The following is a 7,422-nucleotide window of genomic DNA, read 5'->3' on the forward strand; positions in this document are numbered from 1 at the left end:
ATGAATGGAAAACTGCTTTTAACTGCCCAATGGGTTGTTTCCAATTCAACGTTCTTCCGTTTGGCCTACAGGGGGGCCCTGCAGTATTCATTCAAATGATCAATCAGGTGTTACATGAACATCTATACAAAGGGGTGTTGGTTTATCTTGATGATATTCTTATCTACACGGAGACTCGTGATAAACATGTGAAACTAGTGCGGTCAGTTCTGGAAAAAGTTCGAGCTGCTGAGCTGTATGCAAAGTTGTCCAAGTGTGAATTCCACCAGGGAAAAATTGACTATTTAGGTTATCGCATCTCACATGATGGCATAGAAATGGATCCGGGGAAGGTTCATGCCATTTTGGAATGGGCCCCTCCCCGCACCAGGAAACAACTTCAAAGTTTCTTGGGATTTGCTAATTTTTACCGTCAATTTATCCCTGCTTTTGCGAAGATTGCAATGCCTATCACAAATCTCCTAAAAACCAAAGGGGAGGTGAAACCAAAGCCTAGTAAACCACTGGAGTGGTCCATGGAATGTCAAGCCACTTTTGAAAAGCTGAAACGACTGTTTGCTGCTGAACCAGTACTCAAGCACCCAGACATGGACGCTCCTTTTGTAATCCAAGCCGATGCGAGTGACGTAGCAGTTGGGGTGGTGTTACTACAAGCAAACGAGACGGGGACTCTGCAACCATGTGCCTATACTTCCCGTAAACTAACTGAAACCGAAAGAAGATGGGCCATCTGGGAAAAAGAAGCTTTTGCAGTTCGCTGGGCTCTGTTAACCTGGAGGCATTTCTTAGAAGGGGCAAAACACCCATTTGAGGTGTGGACGGATCATAAAAATTTGGAGGCTTTGAAAATGCCTTGGAAGCTGTCTCCCAAGCAAGTTCGCTGGACGCAGTACTTTAAGCGCTTTAATTTTTCATTGAAGTACATTCCAGGGGGGAAGAACTTCATGACAGATGCTTTATCTAGATTACCTCAATATAATAGTGCTCGCCAAGAAGTGGTATGGCCAATTGTCCCAACCAAACAGTTGGCAGCTCCAGTGGTTACCAGAGCCCAGAAAAAGAAGGAGGTTGATTTATCAAATGATTTGACTGCACAATTAAGAGATGCTCTAAAACTTGATGATTGGTTCCTTGCTCACTCAAATAACTGTACGGTTAGAGAAGGATTGGCATGGGTAGGGGCCAAATTATATGTGCCAGCGAAGCTGAGAAACCAAATATTACAGCAAGCTCATGACTCTAAAGCCGCTGGTCATTTTGGATTCGTGAAAACCTTACACTTGGTTAAAAGGCAATTTTGGTGGCCTACCTTGAAAAAGGACATTGAGACTTATGTAGCTAGTTGTCCTATCTGTGCCTCAGCCAAACGGCCTCCTGGTAAACCAGCAGGCTTACTACAAAATGTGGCTAGACCAACGGCTCCATGGAAGGAAATCTCTATGGATTTTATAGTGGAATTACCTGAAAGTGGGGGGAATACAGTTATTTGGGTAGTAACTGATTTGTTTTCCAAACAGGTACATTTCATACCTTGTCCGAAAATCCCATCTCCAAAAACGTTGGCTAAACTGTTTATTTTACATATCTACAGGTTACATGGGGTTCCTGAATGCATAATCTCAGACAGGGGTGTCCAGTTTACCTCAAACTTTTGGAAGGAGTTCCTGAAGTTATTGGGCTCCGCCCAGGGCTTAAGCTCCACCCACCACCCACAAAACAATAGGGCTTGTGAGAGAACTAACTCAGTATTGGAACAATATCTTCGATGTTATATAAATTATCAGCAAGATAATTGGGCTGACCAATTGCCATTCGCTGAGGTGGCATATAATAATTTGATACATAGTAGTACTGGGTTTACTCCATTTAAAGTGGCTTCGGGACAAGACTTTGTACCCATACCTGAACTTCCACGGGAGAAACCTAACATTCAGTCATTAGATGAATGGATAACACAGCTCCAGCTTACCTGGCCAGTTACCCGTAAAGCATTAGATGATGCTCATCAAGCTCATAAAAAATTTGCAGATAAAAAGAGAACTCCACAAAAACCATATCAAGTGGGAGACAAGGTCTTTTTATCCACCAGATATTTGCAGACCACACAAAAGTCAAAAAAGCTTGGACTTAAGTATGTTGGACCTTTCTCAATTGAACGAATTGTGAACCCTGTGGCAGTCCAACTGAAATTACCAAAAACTCTTCGACGGATCCACCCTGTTTTCCACGTTAGTTTATTAAAACCTGAACATACCTCCGACTTGAGACCAACTCAGATTGATCCCCCTGTACCATTGCTAATTGAAGGTGAATAACATTTTGAAGTTAAAGAAATTTTGGATTCTCGAAAACGAAGGGGTCGATTCCAGCATTTGTTTGCTTGGAAACATTTTCCTCCTTCCCAGGCTGAGTGGGTGAATGAGAAGGATGTTAGAGCTCCTACACTTATCAAGGCATTTCGTACTAAATATCCTGATAAACCCTAAAAAATTAGTAAATTGCTGTTACATGTATATTTTCTATTACCTTCTATTTTTATCTTTTTTAGGACTAATGACTCTTTTCTAGGAGGGCCGAATGTCAGCCCTCAAGATTTTCTCCCTTTGCTTTGCATCTTTCGGCTGTCATAAGTAATGGGGGGAGGAGGGGGGAATGGTTATGGGAAGTGAGCTGGAGGTGTTACAAACCAGAACTGTATAAACTGGGGGGGGGGTACATTCTTGCTTAGATTTCTACCCTATGCTATGCACAGCTGCAACCCTTTATCAAACTATGTCAAGGTCAACGGACAGAAGCCTCATCACCACCTGGAGATGCCCACATGATGATATACACAACTTTTAATTGGATGAGCCAATTGAACTATTGGGGGTGGGAACATTGCCATTACTTTGTATATGTGATTTACGTGCCCATTTTCTCAGATTCAGAATTCTTTTGTTGCTACCACTTGATTTCCAGTAAAAGATAACTTTTCTCTGATTAAAGGAGTCTAAGTATTTCTTTCTTGGATTTTGAATGGAGCACCAGCTGACAGGCACAGTCCGGCTGGGCAGAGCAGGGGAGAGGTAGAGCAAGGCAGAGGGAATTTGGAGGAAGACCCAGGCCCACCACCTCTTCATCCTAGGGCACGCAGGGAGGAACAGAGAAGGAAGCAACATGAGTTGTGTGGCTTATGGGGGAGGAAAGGGCCCTGATTCCCGTCATTAGCTTCAGCTGGGAACACAGCAGGGGTGGAATTCAAATTTCTTAACAACCGGTTCTGTGGGCATGGCCTAATTTGTGGGCATGGCTTGGTGGTCATGTGACTGGGTAGGCATGGCCAACTCAACGTCACTCACATGGAGGGGCAACTTGCCTGGCTTCTCACCCCTCCACTCCCAGCTAGTCCTCACTTCATCTTTCATGTTATGGTGAGAGAGAAAGCTTTTTCAAAGTCATCTCTTCCCCTTGACACTAGCCAATAAGATGAGATTTTATTATCAGAAGACCTGATAGCAAATATTGTTTATCACCATTCTCTTGGAAAGACTGAGTGGAGAGATTTGTAAAGAATAACACAGTTGGAAGAGACCTTGGTGGTTTTCTAGTCCATCCCCTGCTGAAGCATGAGACCCTATGTTATTATGGACAAATGTCTTCTTAAAAACTTCCAGTGGTGGTATACTCACAATTTCTAAAGGCATCCCATTTCTCTGATTAATTGTTCTCACTGTCAGGAAATTTCTTCTTATTTCTAGAATGGATCTGTTTGATAAATTTCCATCTCACAGTTACTTCCAGTTGAGCCAGGCACCACCTATTCTATACATTTTTTTTCTTGCTTGTGTACAATCTCCATTAAATTGTTCTATAGTGGTATTCAGTTTACTACAATAATTTTTGCAAAATGCATTAAAGCTTGAGGAATACATCTCTATACTTATAAAGATTATTCTTTTTGAATATTAAAGCACACAGTCAAACAAATATTTCCAATCCTACAATTGAAAACACATTTGAAAGATTTTCAAAGCAATCAATTAGTTGATGTCTCACCATTCTTTCTCTTCTCCTTTAATTAAATCTTTCTGCTTTATATAATTTTTTCTTCTTTCACAGATCCTTCACAAAGTACCATTTCTAATTTAACTGGAATAAAAATAATATTTCTGGTCTGGAATTCCTTGACTCACACTCTTCAGCTCCTCAACACTTCTCAATTTTTTCCTTTCCTTTCCTTTCTGTTATGTACTTGCTGTTATGTACATGCTTCTCTTTTACTGTTCATTTTCAAATTAACCCTCCCCTGATGCCTACACCTGTGTTTAATTCAGGTAAGCCCAAAAGACAATGCTTCTTTCCTAAGTTGTCAAAATGGAAAGTGCTCCAAAGGGAATTACTCGTGAGGGTGATATTTTAGTAATAAATAGATTATTACTTGATTAGTATTCTTGCTCACTGGTGGCAGTTTAATGAGTAAGTACATGCCCCAACTCAACTGAAAGTTGAACTGCAGCATAGATTGGGGAAATTAAGGGTGTTTTTTAATTTACTTGAGGATAAAGGAAATGTCCAACCTTCCCTACTTCCGATTGAATGAACTCCATTGAGCTCCTCCTGAGCTAAATGTGCTGGATGGAGAGAATGATATTACACACCAAGAAATATAAGGAAAATGTTAAGTGCTACCTTTCTGCTCTTGCTGTCATACTAAAATGTGGACTGATAAGGAAGGGAGATCCCTCATAAACATAATTATCTTGCTCTCAGAAAAGATGGGGACTTAACAAACTATTTAAGCAATGCATGATTAACTGCATAGCACCAAAAGGCAGATGAGTTCCTCATTGAGACCAACAGTGATACAAGCAAAAATCAGTCTTGTTAGGAAAGGCTGTCTAATAAATATGTACACAGGTCTTCTCATTATAAAATCATCCTGGACAACTGTGGAACTTTCTCCCCTCCCTCTTTTGGGAAGATTTACAACTTCCAGCCAGGTTCAGCCTGCAGCCTCACCCACCACCATTGGCACCACTTTATTTATTTATTTATTTGATTTGCCAATTGTTTACAAGATAATAAGTATAAGTGTATACATAGTTGTGAATACATGAAATGGGTACATATAAGAAAAATAAAAGAAGAATAAGAGAAACAATAGGACAGGGACGGTAGGCACGTTGGTGCGCTTATGCACGCCCCCTACAGACCTCTTAGGAAAGGGGTGAGGTCAATAGTAGACAGTCTAAGGTTAAAGTTTTTGGGGTTTGGGGAAGAAACTACAGAGTCGGGTAGAGTATTCCAGACATTGACCACTCTATTGCTGAAGTCGTATTTCCTGCAATCAAGTTTGGTGCGGTTAACTTTGAGTTTGTATCTATTGTGTGCTCTTGTGTTGTTATGGTTGAAGCTGAAGTATTCATTGACAGGTAGGACATTGCAATGTATGATTTTATATACCATGCTTAAATCAGACCGAAGACGGCGTAATTCAAGGTTTTCTAGTTCTAGAATTTCAAGGCAGCGGTTTGGCTTTACCTTGCCCAACCTTCTTCCCACGGCTGATGGCAGAGGGGAAGGCCAGCCCTCTCAGCTCCAGCAATGCCCTGTGTGCTGAGTCCTGATGTGGGGCTCACCATACCTGGGTAGGGTGGCAGTGGTGGTGGTGGCATGGTCCAGTTGTTTTCATCAGCGAGAGGGGCTGTGGACCCTCCCTCACCAATGGGAAGGCTCTTGCTGAGAAGGCAAGCAGTGGCGGCACATCCCGGAATTTCCGATCAGTGGGGAGTTTTCTCGGGTGGCTTTGGTAGTGGCAGCTGTGATGGCAAAAGGCAAGCAGGGGGAAGGTGAGCAGCAGGGGTGGCAGTGCATCCTGGAACTGCGTCGGCAGTGGGGAATTTCCTTGGGCAGCTTTGGCCATGGCTTTTGCTGCAAAAGGTGAGCGGGGGGAGGTGAGCGACAGCAGAGGCAGCACGTCCTGGAACTGCGCCGGTGGTAGGGAGTTTTCTTGGGCAGCTTTGGCAGCAGTGGCAGCAGAGCACACCAGGGCAGCAATGGCAGGGCATTCCCCCAGGGTGGGTGTTTCCCCAGCCAGATCCAGCCATGGCAGCACCAGAGGGAGAAAGAGAATGTTCTCTTATCTCCCCCAGCCAGCATGGCCATGGCCATGTGGCTTCTTCCTGGCCAGGGGGAGAAGGAGAATGTTCTCTTCTCTCCCAGCCAGCATGGCCATGGCCACGCGGCTTCTTCCTGGCCAGGGGGAGAAGGAGAACGTTCTCCCAGCCAGCACGGTCATGGCCATGTGGTGGTGGGGCAGCTAGCTAGCTAGGTCATGGTGAAGCAATCCAGGCAAGCCTGGGAATGGGAGACAGCTCAGCAGCCTAGCCCAGCCCAGAAGTCAATTCGACCAGGGCTTGCTTGTAGGCTCACTCACTCACTCACTCACTCACCCAGGGAGATCAGGGAAGGCAGGCAGCAATGGTGAGCGAAGGCAGGTTAGCAATGGTGGGTGAGATGAGGAATGAATGGGTGGGATGGGGTGAGTGGGCAGGCAGGAAGGGGTGGGGCCAGCTAGGGGTGCAATTTACCGGTTCTCTGATCTGCGCAGAATCATAACAACCGGTTCTACTGAACCAGTCCAAACCGGTAGAATCCCACCCCAGGAACAGAGTTTAGAAAGGAAAGCTGTGCACAGCAACTTGTTGAAAACAAATTGTGAGTTATCTGTTATTGTCAAGGCTTAACTGGGTTCCTGGCATCTTCCCAACTGTGTGTGTTTTGTTGGCCTTTCAAGTCTGCAATTCCTTATCCTGCCCTGAAGTTAATTGCTGTTGCGTGGTTTGTGTGGATTTTTATTTACAGTTTGTATGTACTTTGTTTTCAGACTGAATTTCCTCCACTTAAAGACTGTTCTTGGGAGAGTTTTTTCTCCAGCCGAAGGTAACCTGGACATTGGGGGCAAGGTTGGGGGTATTAAAGGGACTTTGCTTACTTATGTGACTGTGTTGCCTTTGTGCCATGCCCTGGGTTATCACACCTATGGTGCCCTGGGTGGGGCCAGGGAGAACCATTGCTTCCAGAAGAAGAAGGCAAACCAGGGAGAGCACCAAACCCTTGTCCTCCAGAGAAGCCTCACCATCCCTCTCAGGCCATGCGGAGGACCCCCAGACAACGTTTCCAGGGTGGTCCCATGGGCCTTGAATTTGACACCACTGCTGTATAGTCTTCTTCATTTAGTAATAGGCAAACTGCTGGTCATCTCAACCATGCCACAAAAGGAATAATGCAATATCTTTCTGATCTCTCTCCCTATCCCCAATCTGGGGAATATCAGGAAAACTATTTTATCAGCTCTGTTTCAGCTTCTGTCTTCAAATCCTACTTGCAGTCCTACTTTGAAGAAGGGTAGCTACACTATTTGGCAATAGAAAAGGCACA

This window comes from Notechis scutatus, chromosome 1 (genome assembly GCF_049901735.1).
Source record: "Notechis scutatus isolate UNSWTSFEM ecotype Mainland chromosome 1, rNotScu1.2, whole genome shotgun sequence".
Taxonomy (NCBI): domain Eukaryota; kingdom Metazoa; phylum Chordata; class Lepidosauria; order Squamata; family Elapidae; genus Notechis; species Notechis scutatus.